The 10,544-nt window shown below is 41.4% G+C and overlaps 1 protein-coding gene across 3 annotated transcripts in view; it reads right to left on the reverse strand.

Annotated features, from left to right (window-relative positions):
* mtus1b (microtubule associated tumor suppressor 1b) overlaps positions 1 to 10,319 on the reverse strand; it is a 72,112-nt gene extending 61,793 nt beyond the window's left edge. For 2 of the 3 annotated variants that reach the window (XM_037254247.1, XM_037254229.1), the window contains exon 1: positions 4,360 to 4,603. The gene's annotated coding sequence lies outside the window, so the exon portion shown is untranslated. Of the gene's footprint in view, positions 1 to 4,359; positions 4,604 to 9,984 lie in introns of those variants that run through there. The other variant, XM_037254238.1, reaches the window with a different exon arrangement.
* Between the last annotated feature and the right edge of the window lie 225 nt (positions 10,320 to 10,544).

Below are 10,544 nucleotides of genomic sequence, written 5' to 3' on the forward strand. Positions count from 1 at the left end.
GCCATACATGGTCAGAACTCTGCAGCTCAGGCCGTGAGCTGCACAGAGGGCATTAGTGCTGAAACCAAGCAAAAATGCACACAAATACAAAGGTTTCGACTCAGTTCTGCATTGTGGCATCTTGACTGGCATCAATGGAGTGAAGTGCTCAAGATTCTCATCAATGTCAACCAAATACTACAAGTGTATCATGAAAAGTATGTGATTTTTCTTTTGGTTTTTGCATAAGCATGCAAAGCAACCATTCAGCACTAGGAAATAATGTACAAGGGGCCCCCAAAAAACAGGCTATTTGGTACACAGAGATAGTAAGTCCATGAAAACTCAAAGTTCGTAAAAAAACAAAGCAAAACTGTATGTGCAGAACTTCTTGAAAATAGGCAACAGGCAAAATGAGACAAAGGGTAGAGCAAACAACGTGCTAGAATAAACAAGCGGTATTCAAGAGACAATTGCCCTCATTTGCTAATGTGCATGCAGACCAATTTGTCCAAAACATGTAATGAGTGATTTATCGATTCACTTTGTGCCTGAATTTGTGCGTATTCAGCAAATAAATTTAGAACATCCACAGAATATGCGTACGCACAACTAATGAGGGATCTTGTAATACGAACCTTTTAAAAATAGGATAGACTGAGAAAGTTATGAACTTCTCTCGCAGGTGTTTTTATTTCTTTGTATTAACCTTCGCGCAATAAAGTGATCTGTCAAACTGATTGAAATGAGCATGGCTTATACAAATTGGTCATTTAGAATGAATTCTGATTCATCGACATACTAACAGTTGTGCGAACAAAATGAGCTGGTGCGCACGTGTCCTAAATTTGACAATGATTTTGAGTATATTCTCAATTTGTGCGCACAGTACGAACATCCTACGCATTTATTTAGTAAATGAGCCTTATTGACGAGCAGAAAGAAGTGCAGCGCTCCCACTAATTATAACTACCGTATTTTCCGCCCTAAAAGGCGCACCTAAAAACCTAAAATTTTCTCAAAAGCCGACAGTGCGCCTTATAGGCCAGTGCGCCTTATATATGGATCAACTGATGAATTTGTTGATCCATACTGGTTGTACACAGTGCTCTGCCAAAATGTTTCAGTACGTTTTAGTACGACTAGTAAATTACAAGGTCGCATCGCTTCCCAGCATTACGGCAACTGTAGTCAGGGGGCGTCACCGAATAGCTGTTGTACCCGCGAGGCTATTTCATGTCAAAATAGGCTGCTCTGTTAATGTTTCGAGTAAATCTACTGATCGATATGGAAGGGAAACATAGGTAAGTAGTACCAATGCGTTAGATCGAACTTTAGTCAGTTCCGATCATTTTATAGGAGATCGTTTGAGAAACGCGATTGTTTACACTTTGCTGAGGCTCATGGGAGATTGCGAGCTGAGGCTCGTGAGACTTTGCGGATGGCTAATGCTATTGCGATAGCTGCTATACGTACCAGGCTATTTCATGTCAAAATAGGCTGCTCTGTTAATGTTTCGAGTAAATCTACGGATCGATATGGAAGGGAAACATAGGTAAGTAGTACCAATGCGTTAGATCGAACTTTAGTCAGTTCCGATCATTTTATAGGAGATCGTTTGAGAAACGCGATTGTTTACACTTTGCTGAGGCTCATGGGAGATTGCGAACTGAGGCTCGTGAGACTTTGCGGATGGCTAATGCTATTGCGATAGCTGCTATACGTACCAGGCTATTTCATGTCAAAATAGGCTGCTCTGTTAATGTTTCGAGTAAATCTACGGATCGATATGGAAGGGAAACATAGGTAAGTAGTACCAATGCGTTAGATCGAACTTTAGTCAGTTCCGATCATTTTATAGGAGATCGTTTGAGAAACGCGATTGTTTACACTTTGCTGAGGCTCATGGGAGATTGCGAACTGAGGCTCGTGAGACTTTGCGGATGGCTAATGCTATTGCGATAGCTGCTATACGTACCAGGCTATTTCATGTCAAAATAGGCTGCTCTGTTAATGTTTCGAGTAAATCTACGGATCGATATGGAAGGGAAACATAGGTAAGTAGTACCAATGCGTTAGATCAAACTTTAGTCAGTTCTGATCATTTTATAAGAGATCGTTTGAGAAACGCGATTGTTTACACTTTGCTGAGGCTCATGGGAGATTGCGAGCTGAGGCTCGTGAGACTTTGCGGATGGCTAATGCTATTGCGATAGCTGCTATACGTACCAGGCTATTTCATGTCAAAATAGGCTGCTCTGTTAATGTTTCGAGTAAATCTACGGATCGATATGGAAGGGAAACATAGGTAAGTAGTACCAATGCGTTAGATCGAACTTTAGTCAGTTCTGATCATTTTATAGGAGATCGTTTGAGAAACGCGATTGTTTACAGAGGGCTCGTTGGTTATTGGCTAGTGGATGCATACCGCAACCCTAGTCAACCTCAGTTTGATGCAGTATAGCTTCTATTTTATGCGCCTTATAATCCGGTGCGCCTTATATATGGACAAAGTTTTAAAATGGGCCGTTCATTGAAGGTGCGCCTTATAACCCGGTGCGCCTTTTAGGGCGGAAAATACGGTACATTCAGTGTAATGGTTGGTTGTATATTTAATCCTTTTTTAAAACTAGTATTTGTTTCCATGCCACAATACAATATTGTGCAATAGTCTGAAGACAGCGCTAGCTTTGTTTATATGAGCCTTTGTCAAAGTTACCACTATGACTTGTAAAACATGAACTAATAGGACAAAGCAGGTTTGCGCAAATGAATACACAGATCTTTTGAAGAGGAATGCTTCATTTTGTAATGTACAACTGATGGACCTTGGGCATTAAAGGACTGTGCGATATCTGATATTTTGGTATCAATCCATACCAAATAAATACTGGCACCAGTATTGCAGATACTGATACCAAGTAGATTTAGATTAAAAAAAAAATACAATTTTAGATTGCTTGTCCTATTAAATAACATGCTTTGTGCAAATTCAACTTTCTTGTTAAGTTCTTAACTGTGGAAAGATAATGTAATGAAAGTTACCATACACAAAGTAGTAGTAATCTGCATATTCTACCGTAGTTCCTGCCTCTCTTAAATTTCTTTGGATATTAAAGAGCTAACTGGTAGATAAAAAATATCAAATAAAGCATAATACTATGACTCAACATAAAATGTACGAAATGATTATTTGAAAATAACTGAAATCATAGAAATAAATGTAAAGGATCGCTATTAGCTGTTTGGTATTGATACTTGGATCAATCCAAACAGCCTTATTAGGCATGGTAAAACATTAAGCATTCCCTGTGGGGAAGGGCCAGATAGCTTAACAGTTTCAGCTGTCAATATGTTACAAGGTACTGTAATGCCATTTGACTGTAAAATTACCTCTGTGTGATAACCTTGGGTTGTGTATCAGGGATTGTAAATAATCCATTGGAAATTCTTTTCCAGGCCCAAAATACGTCAAAAGCAAATTTCCCATTTGCATTATGTACTGACATGCCTACAGGGAGTGGACAGCTGCCTTTCGCCTAACATGGAAGTGCTGCATGCATAGTTTATTACATCTCAGCAACCAATTACCATTATTTGTATCTAAATAATGGTGTATAACATTTTGTTTACCTGTGAGTCAACATAGTAACTACTATGATAGTTGCCAATATCCAACCCCCAGAACAATATTGGTACCTCCTGTTTATTCCCCATCCTTGATTAAACAGGAAGTAGCCTGCTAACTAAAAAAACATAAACAGACCCAAATGGTAAACTCTTTAAATTGTTTTCACATTTATTAGAGTGCATCCTTGGTGGAGGTCTAAACTCTACTTGTGGCATTCTAGTATTTATTATCATTAGGCATTGCTGAAACAACAAATGTAATGATGGCCAGTGATTTTTGCACAGAAAAATGTTGGGGACTGCTGCTGTATAGTACAAACAATTTTGAAAGGATTAAGTCTTATTTACATTAGTGTGCATGTTCAGTAGTTGTGTTCAGCAACAGAGCCATCAAACGGATATCGCCTTCAAGGTCCCAATCCACTTATCACTGATGGTAACCAATGTCAAATGTGTGCTGTCTTTACAGAAATTCTTTGAAAGCTTCCACATAATCAAAGCCTGAAATTTACATTCCAAGATCAAAGACATTTTCAAAAAGCAGAAATGTGTAACTTTCCCCCAACACAGGTTAATGTTAAATGATTGACTAGCATTGCACAGGTCAACATTTCAAAGTCCATAAACCATTCACTTCCCAAATGCAATGTAAGTACACTTACATACTATGTCCATACAGACAATCACATATACATACTAGTGATGCAGAAAGCATGAAGGCAACGTTTGCCTATCAAGGACATAACTTACCAAACCTGTAACTTCTAGCTCAGAATTCCTTTCTAGTTGCGCAGTCAAGAAATGTCTGTGTAGGGGAGAAAATTCATGGAAGCACCGTCAGATCGCCTCCTCTCCCTGCTTCAGTCTAGCATGTACTTGACTATGTGTCCTCACGTACACAATCTTATCCACAGACATTCCTCCTCCGCATAAACACACACAGTCACACAACCCCACGCTGCACTGCACGCTCATGCGTCACATCAAATTATCACTGCTGTGGGCAGGCGCGAGAGAGGGAAGACTACGCAGTATGTGACGTGGTCATAAGTGGGAAGGGGGAGGCAGAGAGCCCGAGGCAACGCGTTATATGGTTTGCTTCTGGCAATTCAGAGGGAAGAAAAAAAATTGTGCATGCCACAGACAGAGCAGAGCAATACACAAACACAGACAGACCAGTCCAGGGTGGGAGGTATGATTCAGTTGTGTGTTTACACGAGATGTTGGTGGGTAGGTGAATGCGTGACTAGCAGGTAATCTAAGCCCTCTCAAGGTCCACCGTCCACCCAAAAACGTAGGAGGGGCCGGTGCTGTCTGGTAAATTATGCCCCCCCCCCTCCTGTTCCGGGTCAAATGAGGGAAAGGAGAGAAAAAGATCAGAGGGGTTTTAGTGAAGCCAAAGTGGCAGTACAAAAGTACAAATATTTAACTATTATCATCATCATCATCATTGTCATAATTATTGTTGTTCCTGATATTGTCTCGATAGTGTGATAAGCACTTTCATCACCAGTTTATAATTCTCTCCCACCTCCTATGAAATATATACTAGCAGTATCTTCAGCTATTTGATGTTTAATGAGACTCCGCAGCAGGAGTAATACCTATAGTAGTTTACAGCGAGGCTTGCTGCCTGGCTATACTAAATTATATTTTGAAAACAATATCCATCCATCCATCCATTTGTTAGTTACCTGAATGTTGTCAGTCACTTAACTGTTGTACAGAGGTTGAGATCAACTGGAGTCAAATTCCCTGTTTGGCATGCACAAACTTGGTCAATAAAGCTGATTCTGATCCATCCATCCATCCATCCATCCATCCATCCATCCATTTTCTGTACCTCTTGTCCCCACGGGGGTCGCGGGCGTGCTGGAGCCTATCCCAGCAGTCATCGAGCAGTAGGTGAGGGACACACCCTGAACCAGTTGCCAACCAATGGCAGGGTGCATATATACAATGCTCACATTTCCCCTTTAGCGCACTGACAATTGGTGAACCTTTGTAGGAGGGCAGCGTAAAAAGCCTTTCGGGCCTATGTCACAATGGTGACACGGTGTTAGCTGGAGGAAAAGGAGGGAAGCCAGTACTCAACAGTGCCACTTATGTAAAAAAAAAGTCATCTTGTTGTGGTTTTGGTTGCCAAAACCATAATAGCCGTGGCCGGGTGGTCTACCTGGCAGTCTCACCGGCGATGGTTGACTAACACAGTCAGTGGCGGACTCTGAGCTTTTTGGCTATGACACACAGCCCCATGTTGGGCTGAGAAGGAGCTGAAATCGTGCTGCTATTCTTGTCCGTTTAGCCGTAAGAAGCTAATTTAGCCTCGACAAGCCGTATGAGCTAGCGGGAGCTAACTACAGTGTCTGTTTGGCTGTCTGACTCTGAGCTGTAAATTTAGCATTGCTAAACCTCTGAAAAGTATAACCAATCGCTATCAAAATGAATATGCACATTCCTCCTATTTTCCACTTCAACTTGTAAAATAATTTTAAAAATAGTCAGCACAATAGTTCTGATTTTGTGAGGTGCCTGGTACATCCTCCTCTACTGTCCCTGTCGTTGACTTGACATTACCAGTGACCGACCGCATGGCACAAAAGTCGTACTCAGATATTCACTGTTTTTCGCATTCATTCCTATCTAACTATTTGAAATATGCGGTTGAAATATGCTTATGTAGATTTTCAAGCGAGCGCGCTAGATCTTTTTACCTCCAGCTATCCCAGCCCCCAAAATGACGCCATATTGTTTCCTAACTCTAAAGGGGTCTCTCAGTCTGGCAAGTCTTTCTGCATTAAAGACAACCCTTTCCTCGCTCGATAAACACTTCGAGGTCCCTGTGAACGCCGAGGTAGCCACACGACTCGACTCGAGGGGAGAAGAGTATGCGCAGCCGTGCAATCAAATTTGTTTAGTATTTGCTGTGTCGTATTCTTCGTGGGTGGCGTCACTTTGGCAGCAAACAGGCCCGATTGCTGGTACATCTTTCACGTTTGCTTTGACCCTTGCTTCATTCAAGTCCGCTTGCACTTGTATAAAAATGCGTCTCGACTACATCCAGATAGTATGAGTTGCTAGTTAATGTAATATTTTTGTTTGAAATGTGCATTTCCTAATTTATAACAATGCATAACATAACACACAGCACGTTTTTTCTAAATAAATACATTTCCGGTTTCCTCCCACATCCCAATAACATGCATGGGAGGATGATTGAGGACTCCAAATTGCCCGTAGGTGTGAGTGCGAGCACGGATGGTTGTTCGTCTCTGTGTGCCCTGCGATTGGTAAAAAGGTAAAGACCCAATGATTGTCACACACACATCTGGGTGTGGTGAAATTTGTCTCTGCATTTAACCCATCCCCGAAGGGAGCAGTGTGCAGCAGCGGAGCCGCGCCCGGGAATCATTTGGTGATCTAACCCCCCAATTCCAACCCTTAATGCTGAGTGCCAAGCAGGGAGGCAATGGGTCCCATTTTTATAGTCTTTGGTATGACCCGGCCGGGGTTTGAACCAACAACCTTCCAGTCTCAGGGCAGACACTCTACCACTAGGACACTGAGCTGGCAACTGGTTCAGGCTGTCCCCCACCTACTGCCTGATGACCGCTGGGATAGGCTCCAGCACGCCCGCAACCCTGTGAGGACAAGCAATACAGAAAATGGATGGGTGGATGGATGGATGTTTTTTAACCAGGAAACGTTACCAAATAAAACAACTATAATTGGTTAATAAACAGTAATAGAAAAAAGGTCTAATTTTTAACCCAAATTAGGTTGTTTTTAACACAGCATTTTTAAGGTGTATCACATGAGGGAGCTCGACAGGGACTCGGTGTAGAATTGCTCCTTTTTAATCTAGATAAGTGGTTCTTAACCTGGGTTCGATCGAAACCTAGGGGTTCGGTGAGTCGGTCTTAGGGGTTCCGCAGAGCCTCCACTGCAGCGGTCCGAACATACCTGATTTATTGTGTAAATTCGTGCTGACGCATATCTGAACTGGTCTCACAAAGGTAACAGAAGTCACACTGATTTGCAGGTATGTCATTTGTTATGAGTTCATGCATTGTGATGGTTTTGTTCTTTGAACAAGGTGATTTTATGCACAGCTCCTTTTGTGCACGAGTAAAAAACATCTGTCTTGAATTTGAAAAAAAATAATTTTATTTTTCACTAAAGAGGGGTTAGATGAATGTGCATATGAAACTGGTGGGGTTCAGTACCTCCAACAAGGTTAAGAACCACTGATCTAGATAGAACAGGACAATGCAAAGGACAATCTGTGATCTAACCCGTAATACGGTGACAGCAGTAATGGCCATTGTACACTAGCGGTACATGATTGCTTAGACCAGACACGGGCAAGCTACGGCGCGCGGGCCACATCCGGCCCACGGGGTCGTTTATTATGTATTAACAAATCTTATTTTGGTCAATTTCCCTGCAATGATGGGGAAACACCCGCCCGAGAATTAACTCCCGGAAGCTGTGTGAGAAAGCTCAGTGCACACTCACAAGTGCGTGTACGTACTCAGTAATACGGACCCGGCGCACACCGCACTCTTTTTCTATCAAAGGTGAATTTTGAATGTGGGGTGTGACGTCAGCATTCTCGTAATTCGCGCCCTGAGCTTTCAGATACAGTTTTACGCTAAAGCTACCCACAAACCTTCCCCTGGAATCCTTCCATTAAAACGAGTGGCCCAAGGAAAAGAAAGGTCGACACTGAATGCAGAGTGTTTAAAGAAGAGTGGACAATTTGGCTCGACTACGTGTGTGAGCACCACATCAGCCACATGAACATCAACAAAGCCCCGTCACAGATCTAGGTTAACGGACCAACACCTCGGATCTATCCTAAAAATTGCTACAACAAATTTTACTCCAGACTATGATGCACTAGCAAAAAAAGGGGAGACCAACAACACTGTTCCCACTGAAAATGAAGGGGAGTTTCTCTAGTTTGTTATAAAAAAAAATGCATTTTGAAAATAATTTGTACAAATAGCAGGGATTGAAACTAGCGACCATTCTCATTTTCAAACAATGCAGGATGCTCAAGGACATTGATGCACCACCTGTTTGCGACTAATGTTAACTTTTAAAGTTCTAAAGGCCGACTTTAAGGAAGTGTTTCCCGTTTCCTTGCCAGGTGTTTGTGAGTTAAAGCTCTGCTCTGATTTTCAGATATCCGTCACCGTGTTGCCGTTTTGATTTCTTTATTATTTTATTTCGCTGTATTCTTTCACTGATTCTTCAATGGTCAGAATGTTTGCCGTTTGAAGTGATTTCACCTCATAAGATAAACATTTTTCATAAATCTGACCTGCAGGCGCTGAAGTGATGGAAACTATTATTCATAATAACAGTGTCGTATTTAATGAGAATCACTGATGGTAGTTTTTTGGTGAAATACTTTTTTTTTAATACTGTTAATAAATGCATTTGTTTTCAAAAGCCTTTTTTTTATATCCATGCTTTACTACCTACTAAAGACAAAAACCTTTTATGCAATGATCTTTACATGTCATTTATATTACTTGACACAAACACTACATCCATCTGCTCCTGGTTCGGCCCCCCGGTCAAAATTTAGAACCCAATTCGGCCTGCAAGTCAGAAAGTTTGCCCACCCCTGGCTTAGACCAATGTTTCCCAACCTTTACTGAGCAAAGCTGTCCATTTTATATAATAATATCTCACAGCACACCACCCAAACAAAGATATCACACAAATACAAATACTGATGATGATCCTGTCTCAATAGTCAACAGTCAGAAAGGGCTTTGTTGAATTTCTGACAAATTGGGGAACTTCAGGCAATATTGAAATACTGAAATTTTCAAAACCATAAGAACGTAACACATCTGTAGCCTACATGTCTTATTTGGTATTGCAGAGACCATAGCGATCCCTAAACATGCTTCATGATGACGTCATTGAAAATGCAGTCCAACCAACATATTTCGAGGAATGACGGAGTTTCAATGTATTCCACATCTTACAAGTAAATTATTAACTTAACAGAGACATTAACTTAAAAAAAATGTACGTTACAGTTTAGTAAGTCTTGTTGATATAGCCCCTACCTTAACGGTGAACCCTGCAAAAAGCACAGTATTTTCATCGTCATATTTTCCACCCAAGAATTGTAGATTTAGTTTTCTTTGACTTCGCATCATCTTAAAGAGTTGCACCCTTTCGCGTCAAATGTTTCGCCAACGTTTATTCAGTTCAAAGGAGGTTTGTTAAGAGTTATTGGCATTTTAATTACATCATAATACCCAGGTTAAGCGTGAATCGACGTTAAGTTATTGGTGCTCAAGAAGACAACAGTCGCTAGAGTACCAAGAAACAAGAGGTTAAACTCACCGTCTTCAGCAGACCTAAGAAGGATTTAGTTGAAGTAGGCAGGCGAAGTAGCTGCACGCGACATTCAACTGCTCCTGCTGGGACAAAATGTGCACCGCAACTAAAGCCTTTCTCTAAGCGCCACCTGAGACACGTAACACACACACACACACCACATGTACAGGCACACGCCTACGCTTTCCCTATTTCTCACACCCACCACCCGGACAGGGAGACAAGTCAAACTCCACGCTGGAAGGCTCGTGAGAGATTCGAAAACAACTTCAGTTTCAGGCAGACCGTCGTTCTTACGATGTTGCTATTACAGCCAAACTTGGAACTAAATTATAGCAGATATTTGTGAATAAAAATATAAGGTTATATTAACCTTTCCACCCTTTTGTCAAATCACTGTAGATTCTTAATGTGCACAAGTAGATAATCTTGGATTTCCAGCAGTCAATAGTTTTTGTTCGTAACGCCTCTAGGGGGTGCTAAAAATGGTCAGAAATGTGAAGGCTCACCTGAACCGCTTCAGCATTACAGTCAGAGGCGTAGCCAGGAATTTTTCCAGTAGGGGC

This window comes from Syngnathus acus, chromosome 1, assembly GCF_901709675.1.
Source record: "Syngnathus acus chromosome 1, fSynAcu1.2, whole genome shotgun sequence".
Taxonomy (NCBI): domain Eukaryota; kingdom Metazoa; phylum Chordata; class Actinopteri; order Syngnathiformes; family Syngnathidae; genus Syngnathus; species Syngnathus acus.